Genomic DNA, 12923 nt, shown 5'->3' with positions numbered 1-12923 from the left:
TGAACATTCTTTGAAAATATATTTTTTGGGGGCAGCTAGGTGGTGCAGTGGATAGAGCTCCGGCTGTGAAGTCAGGAGGACCTGAGTTCAAATCCAGCCTCAGACACATAACACTTACTAGCTGTGTGACCCTGGGCAAGTCACTTAACCCCAACTGCCTCACCAAAAAAAAAATATATATATATATATATTATATATATATATATATATATTATATATGTGTGTGTGTGTGTGTGTTTTTGGGAGTGTGTTGGGCGTGGATCTGGGTTGGGCTTGGGTGTGGGGGTGGAGATGGGGACAGAACTGGGGTGGGGGCAAGGGCTGGAGGGGGGTGGTTCAACACTGGTCCACTGGCTCCAGACAAATAAATATGGAGTTCTTCTTCCACGAGAAAGAAGAAGGCTCATTCTGTGCTCAAGATTGCCTGCATAAGCTATTGCAAGTGGAATATTTTAGCCCTGTGGAATCACCCTCTCTCTGTTGCTCATCAGTTCAAATTATAAGCAATGCCTTGAAAATGTGGGGTTTAGAGCTAATCCTCTTCAACAGCCCGGAATATCAGAGGCTCAGGATCAATCCTACAAATGAAAGATCATTTATTTGCAACTATAAGGAACAATGGTTTACAATTCAAAAATTAGGAAAACAGTGATTTAACCTAAACTCTCTCTTAACCAGTCCAGAATTAATATCAGACACTTACCTTGCGCTTTTCTTGTCTCAGTTACAACAGGAAGGTTATTCCGTATTAAGGGTGACCTACAAAATTGTGAAGCTGACCAGCTCCTGCAGATTACCTGGGTACAACAAAAGCATAGACCAAAACTCTTTGGAGAAGAATTAACTCAACTAAAAGATCAAAGAGTACAGAAAAGAAATGTAGAGCAGTCTTTAGAAGTATGTCATTCATATCATGGAACAGGAATGTTAGATGAAGAAGAAAAGAATCTACAAAGAGTTCTAGCACGAAGATAACAGGAAATTGATATGGAAGATGAAGAAGCAGATCTGTGTAAAGCAATTAGACTTAGTATGCAAGATGATTCCAGAAATATTTCAGAAGATATTCCACAGACATCAGGTACAAATTCTCCAACAACTCTTACTTCAGAAGAACTATGAAAGAGAAGAGAAGCCTACTTTGAAAAGTAAAGTAGTTGATATTGAGTTAAAACCGCATGTTTAAAAAAAAAAAAGAAAAGAAAATATTTTGGGAGAGTGGTGGAGGAAGGAAGGGATCTGGAATGTTATTTAAATAGGTCCTAACTTCATTTCATTAATGAAATTTTCTTCTCTGGAAGAATGGAAAGGAGTTACTTTTCTGCCACATTCAACTTAGATTGTATTCCATTCCAGGAAGAAAAGTACTGGCCTGTGTCTTCTCTGTAGCTGCAAAACATTGTCCATTTTCTATGTGTCTGTCTATGAACATGAAAAAAAAATATGGGGGCAGCTACATGGCACAGTGGATAGAGCTCAGGCTTTGGAGTCAGGAGGACCTGAGTTCAAATCCGGTCTCAGACACATAACACTCACTAGCTGTGTGACCCTGGGCAAGTCACTTAACCCCATTGCCTCAAAAAAAAAAAAAAGAAAGAAAGAAAGAAAGAAAGAAATATATGGATTGAGTCCTACTGTCTAGTTAGGAACCATCTCTACATTACATTCACTGTTTTATGTTTTATGTTGTGGAGCCCACCAACCACAAGGGCACGTGGTATAACTATTATTTGTTTTTTCTTGTGTAAAGAATACCCAAGGAGAATATTCTCTCTTCCTAAGTAGATCCACAACTATTTTTCAATTTACAATCTTAGAACTTTCCCTGGGGGTACTTGGAAGTTGTCACTTGATCAGGATGACACAACCTTTATGTATCAGAGGGAGGATTTGAATTCAAGTCTTTCTGACTCTGAAGCAGCCCTATGTATCTACTATAACACACTGTCCCTCTAGGATTCCTTTGACAGCATCATAAACCAGATCATTTTGTGCAAAAGCCAAACATAAAAACATGCCCCATTTTATATATATACACACACAATGTTTTTGCCCTCCTCCTCACCCCAGAATACCTTCCATTGCCCACATTAATTCCATGGCCATTCCTGGAGTTCTTCCATTCCCATTCAAGGGGTTGGAAATTATCTTCACTAGTCTCCTTTCCTATAACAGTTCATAATTTACAAATTACTTTCTTTATTCACAAGAACCCTATGAGGAGAATTTAATAGGAATATTATTATTCCCATTTTACAGATGAGTCAATTAAATTTCAGATAAGTGAAACAATGAGCTAATAGTTGCTTTAGCAATATTAAAACCTTTGTGCAAACCTAGATAACATGCCATATACAATGAGTGTATTTATTACTATATAACTGGGTCTGTCTATATTATGGGCAACTAGGTGGCACTACGGGTGGAACAACTTGTCTGAAGTCAGGAAGACCTGAGTTCAAATTTGACCTAAAACACTTACTAGTTGTGTGACTCTGGACAAGTCAGTCTCAATCTGTCTTGGTTTCCTCAACTGTAAAATAAGTATAATAATAGCATTTTTCTTGTAGGGTTGTTGTGTGGATCAAATGAGATAATAATTGCAAAGCACTTAGCACACTATTTGGGATACCGTAAGTGCAATATAAATGCCAGTTATTACTAATTATCAGTATTTGCTCCTCTTTTTTTTCTTAAACAACAAAAAATTTCTTATGATGTTTTAGTTTACAATTATTTTCCACTCAACCTTGAGCCTTCAAAATTTCATGGTTTCTGAGGGTGAATAAGTGAAAACATAGGGAACTATTTTGGCAGTATGTCACGTTACACATTTATAATCTACAGAAAGGAGGAAACTGAAACAGAGAGGTTGAATTATTTACCCAGAGTTAGTGTTTGAGGCCAGATTTGAACTTAGGTTTTCCTGACTCCAATTCCATTTTTCTATCCACTGTACCAATAGTGGAAGAACAGTTGGTTACATTGAACTAGAGTTTAAATACCTTGGTATAATCATATTGTTTCAATTAATATTAATATTTTACTCTTAGTTCTGTTTCCTTCACTTTACATCACTTTGGACAAGTCTTTCCTAGTTTCTCTGAATTTCTTATATATGTCAATTCTTATGATGTAAAAATAATCTGCCGTGAGTATGCCACACTATTCTTTTATCCTTAAGTCAATGCAAAACCACTGTCTTTCCTAGGTTTTGCTGTCCCAAAGAGATATCTATCCATTTTTTGTATTGTCATCAATCTTGCAAATGTGAAATTTCATTTTCAAAATTTTGGTATCTCTTTCCCTTTTCTATTGATATAATTCTATAGGTCTGTAAATAGCCAAAGATTTTCATAAAAAAAGTTAATGTGATTTATTTTTCCTTTTTCAAACATTTATTTTTGGAATATTTATTTATTTTTACCAATATTTGTTATTTCTCCCTCCTATTGCAATCCCCAACTGAGCATTAAAAACTCTCAAAATAAAAACCTTATAATAAATGTGCATAATCCAATAAAATAAATTTTCACACTGATCATGTTTAAATGTATGCTACATTTTTCATGATAAGTTCATAAACCCTCTGGAAGGAGAAGAGTTTCATCTTCAATCCTCTGGGCTTATGATTTATCATTCCATTGCTCAGAGTGCTAAAATATCTTAAAGTTGTTTTCCTTTATAATGTTATTTTCATTATATAAATTATTCCACCTATTATGTTCACTTCACTTTGCATCAGTTCATAGAGAACTTTTCTTTATACTGTATAAATATTCAGTTCATTTCTTTTGGCAAAATAACATTCCCTTACATTTATATATTATAATTTATTTTGTCAATTACAATATGAAGATCACTCCTTAGTTTTCAATTTTCAGCTACCATAAAAAGAACTGCTATAGATATTTGTGTACACATAGGTCCTTTTATTCTTTCTTTGATCGTTTAGGGGGTATAGGTCTAAAAGTGTTATAGATACATCAGAGCACTCATAACTGGACCAATTTGCAGTTCCACCAACAGTATATTCATATACATCTTATTCTGTAGACTCTCAAATATTTGTCACGTTTACTTTTTTGTTGTCATCTTTCTCAAACAAATGGCTATGAAATGGATGCTTAAAGTTTTTTTTTTTGCATGGTTAGTGATTTAGAACTTTTTAATATGGTTGTTGACAACTTGAACTTTTTTTTCTTCAAAAAATGCTCATTTATGTTTGTTGACCATGTATCTCTTGGGGAATAATGATCACGTAGGAATGTGACTATCTTGAAGAAAACATAGGCTTATAAAAGTTTTGGTGAACATTATCTATTGTGTGGCTTTTTTTTTTATATAGAGAACCTAAACTTATTAACTTAAGTTAAACAAATATTTCCTCTGTGATTATGAACCAGGACTGTTTGCTCATTGTTCTGTCCAGGTGATTATGTCCTGGAATGAACATGACCTCCACAGATTTCCGTCAGAACATCCTGAGAAGAACTGAATATCATTCTAATTAGTGAATAACTCTGAAGAACCAGGGTAGGCTGACCTGAACAAGCATCAGTGGAGTGAGCATTAACCTCAGTGAATACTCCTCAGGGGAAAGGAAGGTGCTAATAGACTAAAGCTGTTAAGGTCATGTCCAGTTCATTACAGATATGAAGATTGACACTCTGAATGGGAGCTTGTGCTAAGTAGTCTGGTTAGCATGGTCTGTGAACCATCATGCAAAATGAGATGTAATGAACTGAGGTTAGGCACTCTGTTGTACGTGTGGACTGTAATTCCTCAACCATTAGGAGCTCTGCTCCTTTTACTTCAGGGTAGATTTCTTTTATATGCAAGTAGTCTCCTTATCTTATTAAAACATCCACTTACCATGGGTGGGGTGAGGTTGTGGAGCAATAAGACTTAGGCCACTCTCTTTGTGAGACTCCAGTGGTAAGATGAGGGGATAGAGAGTGGGAGCTTTGTCAAGTGGAAAGAGTTGGCCACTTAGATGTTGACTTGGTGTCAGTTTGCCTTTTTCAGTGACACTACTCCCATTGTGCTCCACCCAAGGCATAATGTGTAAGTCCAAAGTATTTTACCTTTAGGTTTCCATTTTTAGCATTTCTGCCCTCATATCTCCTTTATTTTCAGTTCCTGATTCTCCAACTTTAAGATTGTCATAATAATATTTGTCCCCTACCAAGTTCACAGATACTAAAGAAATAATTAGAGGCAATATTATGGAATCCTGGCCTGAAAATCTCAACATGAGCATCCAGTTTGCAATTAGTCACTTATTGCCGAAGAGAACAGCTCTCAGGTGTATTACCTTAGGTGATCTGTCTGTAGATGCCTATTTGCTGAATCATACATAAGCTGGTACCACAACACTATGTAATATGGCATATTTGAAAGGCTAGAAGGAAACCAAGATGTAAGGAAAGGAGATTATCTATTTTCTAGGATAGTCTTTTATTTTTTGTGGCTTTAAAAAACAAAAAAAGCCCTCATGAGATTAAAAGAACACCAGCATTTTTAAGACTATAAATAAGTGGACAAAATTGCACTTGTCAATTAAATACACACACACACACACACACACACTCAAAATTGGATATTAGTTTTATATACATAATATATTAGAAGAGAGGTTTGTTGTTGGTTTTTTTTTTTTTTTTGGTATAACAGATTGAAATAAAACTATTTTCAGTACTTATTCTCTTAAGCTTGAAACATATCTTCATCACACTGCAAATGAATTAAAACAAAAGGAAAACCCATTATAAGTCCAAACACTCACCCTCCCTACACAGCAATATCCCATGTGGATCTGAATATACATCATCATTAGTTAATCTGAACCCTCCAGATTCCCTCCCCATAAAGTGTTATGTGTCTGATATTTGTCATTCCTGACCTAATGGGGAAGAGACAAAAGCAATATTTTGGAAAAAGGCCCAAAACCCAAGAACAATTGAACACTCTAATTTTTACTCACTTGGAGACAATTTTGCTTTCTTATGTTACCTTAGTTTGGAAGTGTAAGAGACTTTTATAAGCACTAAATCAAAAGACAACCCAGTTGGATATTTTCTTTTTCATGGCTTGGTGTTTGAGAAAGAGAAGTGGAGACAGGAGTGGGGAGAAGGATAAGTGGTGCAGGGTTCCCACAAATTATAATAGAGCAGTGCCATTTGACCTGCAGAACTTTTTCGTTTTTGTTTTTGTTTTTTCCCTAGAAGTTTTTATTTCCCTACCACCCACTGTAACACAGGAGACACCAACTATACCAATTGTTGGCACAGAGGCACCACTAGAGGTTTTGGGCTCCAGCATCTATCAGTTTCACTCTTTATCTGGGCAGCCAGAAGGACAGGAATGGAGACATAATGAGGGGTTAAATAATTTATTCTATTCTTCTCAATGGGGTCGCTGATAATGGGAGCACCAACTCCTACAGCTTCCCCTAATTACTCTTCTTGCAGGGGCTGGTAAGAATGGGGCAGTAATCCCTTTGTAGGCACAAAACTCCTATCTCATTACCCTAAGCCTCCATGGGGCTCCATATCACTAAATTAGAAGTCACTTCCATTTCATAAAATAAAGATGGTCAACAGTGTTTATGTATTTTATTCTAGAAACAAGTTGGAGCCACTAGATTTACTTAATCAGGACAGTGAAAAGATCTGACCTTTGTTTGACAAATGTCATTTTGGCAGCTTTGTAGCATATGGTTTGGAGAGGGGAGATACAAAGATCTTCATTGTGTAATTACATTCCGTTCAAAAAGCATTAAGTGCCCACTTTATGCAAACCACTGAGGATACCAAGACAAAACTGAAGCTCTACTTTCACAGAATTTATATTCACTAGCAGGTGAGCCCCCAAACCACCAACATTTGTAAGAGCAATACTCCTTGACAATCAAAATATACTTTAATTGCAAAGATATGTCTATTTAAAAATATTTAGTATTTTATTTTTCTCCAGTTACATGTAAAAAACAATTTCAATATTCTTTTTCACATCTTTGAGTTCTCTCCTTTCTTCCCTCATTGAGAAGGCAAGCAATTTGATATAGGTTATATATGTGTACCTGTGCAAAACATATCCATAATAGTCATGTTGTGAAAGAAAACATAGACAAAAAATAAAATAAAATAAAATAAAACTCAAGAAAAATCAAGAAAGTAAAAAGAAAAAAGTATCCTTCAATCTGTATTCAGATATTATCAGTTCTTTCTTTAGTAATGGATAGCAATTTTCATCTTAAGTCCTTAAGAGTTATCTTGGATCATTGTATTGCTAAGAATAGCTAAGTCTTTCACAGCTGAACATCTTACAATGTTACTTTGTACATAGCACATTTCATTTTACCTTTGTACACACAAGCATTCCCAAGTTTTTCTGAGAGCTTCTTGCTCATCATTTCTTATATTACAATAGTATTCCATCATAATCACATATCACAACTTGTTCAGCCATTCCCCAATTGATGTGCATCCCCTCAGTTTCTAATTCTTTCCACCAAAAAAGAGCTGCTCTAAATATTTTTGTACATTTAAGCCTTTTCTGTTTTTGTTTTATCTCTTTTATGATAAAGACCTAGTAGTGGTATTGCTAGGTCAAAGAGTGTGCATGGTTTTATATGGACATAGTTTCAAATTGCTGTATTGAATCAGTTCACAACTCCATCAACAATGTGTTAATGTCTCATTTTTCCTACACCCCCTTCAATATTTATCCCTTACCTTTTCTGTCCTATTAGCCAATCTAACACATATGAGGTAGTACCTTAGAATTGTTTTAATGTGCATATCCCAATCAATAGTGAGCTAGTGTATTTTTTATTACTTCATCTGAAAACTGATCATATCTTTTGATCATTTATCAATTGGGGAATGGCTCTTATTTTTGTAAATTTGACTCAGTTCTCTGTATGTTTGAGAAATGAGGTCTTTATCAGAGAAATTTACTTCAGTTTCTTTTTTCACAATTACTGTTGCTAAGTGTTTTCCCTCTTTATCCTATATCCCCCATTTATTCTGTTGTCACTCTCCTTACACCCTTCTGTCCTCAAAAATGTTTTGCTTCTGACTACCCCTTCCCCCAATTGGTCCTCCCTTCTGTCACCCCTCTTCTCTTATGCTCTTCCCTTCCTACTTTCCTGTAGGGTAAGATAACTTACATATGTTATTCCCTCTTTGAGCCAGTTCTGATGAGAGTAAGGTTCACTTATTCTCCCTCACCTCTCCCCTTTTCCCCTCCACTGTAAAAGCTTTTCCTTGCCTCTTTTTGGTGAGATAGTTTACCCCATTCTACCTGTCACTTTCCTGTTCTCCCAGTACAATCATCTCTCACTTCTCAATTTTATTTTTTAGATTTCATTCCGTCATATTCAACTCACATCTATGCCCTTTGTGTATAATTACTCCTTCTAACTAGACTAATAATGAAAAAGGTCTGACGAGTTACAAATATCATCTTCTCATATAGGAATATAAACACTTTAACTTTACTAATTCCTTTATGATTTCCCTTTCCTGTTTACCTTTTTATGTTTCTCTTGAGTCTTCTATTTGAAGGTGAAATTTTCTATTTAGCTCTGGTCGGTTCATCAAGAATGCTTGAAAGTCCTCTATTTCATTGAATGACCATTTTTCCCTGGAAGGATTACACTCTGTTTTGCTGGGTAGGTGATTCTTTGTTGTAATCCTAGCTCCTTTGCCCTCTGGAATATCATATTCCAAACCCTCTGATCCTTTCATGTAAAAGCTGCTAAATCTTGTGTTACTTTAACTGTGGCTCCACCACACTTGAATTGTTTCTTTCTGGCTTTTTGAAATATTTTCTCCTTGACCTGGGTACTCTGGATATTGGCTATAATATTTTTTTTGGCTAGGCAGTGGGGTTAAGTGACTTGCCCAGGGTCACACAGCTAGTAAGTGTTATGTGTCTGAGGCTGGATTTTAACTCGGGTCCTCCTGAATCCAGGACCAGTGCTTTATCCACTGTGCCACGTAGCTGCCTCCTGGCTATAGTATTTCTGGTAGTTTTCCTTTTGAGATCTCTTTCAGGAGGTGTTGGGTGGATTCTTTCAATTTCTATTTATCTTATGATTCTAAAATATCAGAGCAATTTTCCTTGATCATTTCTTGAAAGATGATATCTAGGTTCTTTTATATTTTTTTATTAATTTATTTTTAGTTTTCAACAATCACTACCATATGCTTTTGAGTTTTAAACTTTTCTCCCCCTCCATCCCCAAGACAGTATGCAATCTGATATAGTTGTCTCTCTCTCTCTCTCTCTCTCTCTCTCTCTCTCTCTCTCTCTCCCTTTTTTATCATGGTTTTCAAGTAGTCCAATAATTTTTAAATTATCTCTCCTAGATCTTTTTTCCAGGTCAGTTGTTTTTCCAAAAAGATATTTCACACTTTTATTTTTTTCATCTTTTTGGTTTTCTTTTATTGTTTCTTGATTTCTCATAAAGTCCTCAACTTCCATTTGCTCTATTCTAATTTTTAAGGAATTATTTTCTACAGTGAGCTTTTGGACCTTCTTTTCCATTTGGCCAATTTTGCTTTTTATGCCATTCTTCTCTTCATTGATTTTTTTTTTTTACTTCTTTTACCATTTGGGCTAGTCTGCTTTTTAAGGTGTTATTTCCCTCAATATTTTTTGTGTCTCCTTTACCAAGCTGTTGACTTGATTTTCGTGATTGTCTCACATCATTCTCATTTCTCTTCCAAACTTTTCCTTCAACCTCTCTTACTTGATTTTCAAAATCCTCTTTTGAGCTCTTCCATGGCCTCAGACCAATTCCTATTTTTTTTCTTGGAGGTTTTGAATGTAGGAGCTTTGACTTTGTTGTCTTCTTCTGAATGTCTATTTTGATCTTCTTTGTCACTATAGAGTCAATGTTTTTTTTTATTTCATTTTTTTCTCATTTCCCCAGCTTATTACTTGACTTTTAACACTTTGTTAAAGTAGGGCTCTGCCTCCAGGGTGGAGGGTGCACTGTTCCAACTTTCAGGGATTTCTTACAGCTGTTTTCAGAGATACATTTAGGGACCTATAAATTTTCATTTATTCTGTGGTGGTAGAATCTAAGGAGAGATGTTTACTATTCTTCTGGCCTATGTTCTGGTCAGTGAATGACCACATGCATTCTTTTCTGCCCTGGAACTCTGAGGAGGGTGCCCCCTTCATTGTGTCTGCAAGTTCTGCTATGCTAGTGCTCCTCCTTGCCCTGGGACTACCACCTAAGACTGCGACCCAGATCCTACTATGGACAAAGCAACATAGTCCTGCCTCAATGCTAGTAAAAAAGACCCCTGTAGGATGTCCATCAATTGGGGAATGGCTGAACAAGTTGTGGTATACGAATGTAATGGAATACTATTATGCTATAAGAAATGATGAGCAAGTGGACTTCAGAAAAACCTGGAAAGGCTTGTATGGACTGATGCTTAGTGAAGTGAGCAGAACAAGGAGAACGTTGTACACAGGAACAGCCAGGTTGTGTGATGATTAACTTTGATAGACTTAGCTGTTCACAGCAATGCAAGGATCTAAGATATTTACAAAAGTCTCAAGATGGAAAATGCTATCCACATCCAGAGAAAGAACTAGGGAGTTGGAATGCAGATTGAAGCATACTATTTGCTCTTTTTTTCTTCTGTTTTGTTTTGTTTCTTCTTTCTTGTGGTTCCTCCTATTGGTTCTAATTCTTCTTTATAACATGACTAATGTGAAAATATGATTAATAGGAATGTATATGTAGAGTCTATATGAGGTTGCACACCATCTTAGGGTGGGAGGCAGAGAGGGAGGGGGAGAAAATTTAGAACTCAAAAGTTTATGGAAGTGAATGTTGAAAACTAAAAATAAATTAATTGAAAAAAAGACCCCTGTAATCTCCTTCTGACCAATTGATTTACCCCCTTACCCCCTCTGGGTTGACAGATCTGCAAGCAGTTGCTGGTGCTAGAGATTCAGTCACTTCCAAGGCCTGCTTCTGTTTTGTTGTGACTAGGGCAGTGCTAACATAGCTTGTATTAGACTGAGCTCTACTCTCACTGAGGTGTGATGGATCTTTCCTGCTCACTTTCTAAGTTGCCTTTGGCATCTGTGGGTTATGAGATCTGGAAACTGTCATGACTGGTAGTGTTTCAGTTACCCCAAGGTCTGATCCAGATTTGCTGGGGCCAGGTCTGGGCTGGCATGGCCTGTGAAGGACTGCACTCCTCTCTCGTGCTGGTGCAATAGACCTTTCCTCCCAACATTCCAAATTGTCTTGGGCTGGAAATTTGTTTCATTCCATGTTTATGTGGGCTCTGCTGCTCTAGAATTTGTTTAGAGTGATTTTTAAAGGTATTTGGAGGGGTTTGGGGGAGAGCTCAGGTGAATCCCTGCCTTTCATCTGCAATTTTGGCTTCACCACCCTAATACTTGAAGTTTGTCTACTTTTGTGCCAAACACTGGTACTATGATTATGAGAGACCATATTTTTCCCAGCGCAAGTACCAGTTCCACGCCCAATTTTCTGATACATAAATTAGTTCCTATTTATTCAGCTTCATTTCATAGTTCCCCTAGCTTCCTGTTTATCTTTCATCTGCTTTTTTGTTAGTCACCATTTTTATGATACAGCTTTCATCTTGTATGTAATGTATGCACATGTATAGGAATATAAATATATACATACACACATATAGACATACACATATTTATACCTCATATTATATATATATATATATCATATGAGTTATTTCAATCTGAGAAACATCACTACCATTCATTTTCCCCACCAGCTTAGGCCAGGTCATAGAACTATATCAATCATACCATAATACACACCATATGATTAATCACTTAGTTATTTGTCCCTTCAGATAGAATATAGAGGATAGAATTACTTTACAGATGAGTTAAAGAAGAAGTAGGGATATTATTTCACATAAAAAGAAGAGGAGGGAAATTTTGAGACCATAAAATTAATAGATGAAAAATTAGAAATGTGAAGGTCAGCAAGTAGATAATTAAATGGAGAAAATGGACTAGAACCAAAAGAACAATTAGAACGCAAGAGAAAGAACACAACAAAAGAACACAAAAGAACATGCCCAAAGATTGTATTCACTGAATCCCAAAGTGGAAGAGATGTCTGAGAATACCTAGGCCAATTACTGGGGAATTCCCCTCTACAACATTCCCAAGGAGTGGTAATTCATCTTCTGCTTGAAAATCTTCAGTGAGGGGGAATCTACTACTTCATGTGACAGCTAGATGGCACAATGGATAGAGCTCTGATCCTGGAATGTGAAAACTTGATTCTGAATCCTGTCTTGGACATTAATTAGCTATGTGACCCTGGGCAAGTATTTAACATTTGTGTTTCAGTTTCCTCATCTGTAAAATGGGGATAAGAATAGTATCTACCACCCAGGGTTTTTATTAGAACAAAATAAGATAATAATATGTAAATTTGAAGCATTAAAAATGTTACATCACTTCACATCATATCATATTATATTTTATTTTATTATGTCATATTATACTATATTACCTTATGTTATATTATATCACCTTATATTATCCTGAAACAACTCATTTTGCTTTTAGAGAATTTTAATCATCAGGAAGTTTATTCTCACATCCAATTACATCTTCCTTTTTTCAACTGTCATCTATTATTCTTAATTTTTTCTTCAGATGCCAAGTAGAACAAACCTATTACCTCTTTCATGTGACGCTTCACAAGCAAACACTTCAAATACATGAAGACAGTTATGATGTCTTTTCTTCAGGCTAAGCATCTCCAGTTCTATCATCCAAATGCCATGTGGTATTGGTCCTGAAACCCTTTGCCATATTGATCATCCTCCCCTTGACACTCTAAATCCTATCTTTTTTTTTTCTTAGCAAGTGTC

General features: G+C 36.0%; 1 pseudogene; it reads left to right on the top strand.

The window, feature by feature from the left end:
* Window positions 1–370: 370 nt before the first annotated feature.
* LOC114039672 lies at window positions 371–1152 on the top strand (annotated as a pseudogene).
* Window positions 1153–12923: the final 11771 nt, after the last annotated feature.

The sequence above is a fragment of the Vombatus ursinus genome, unplaced genomic scaffold (assembly GCF_900497805.2).
Source record: "Vombatus ursinus unplaced genomic scaffold, bare-nosed wombat genome assembly UNPS02012179.1, whole genome shotgun sequence".
Lineage (NCBI taxonomy): Eukaryota > Metazoa > Chordata > Mammalia > Diprotodontia > Vombatidae > Vombatus > Vombatus ursinus.
This window is presented reverse-complemented; position numbering and strand designations above follow the sequence as displayed.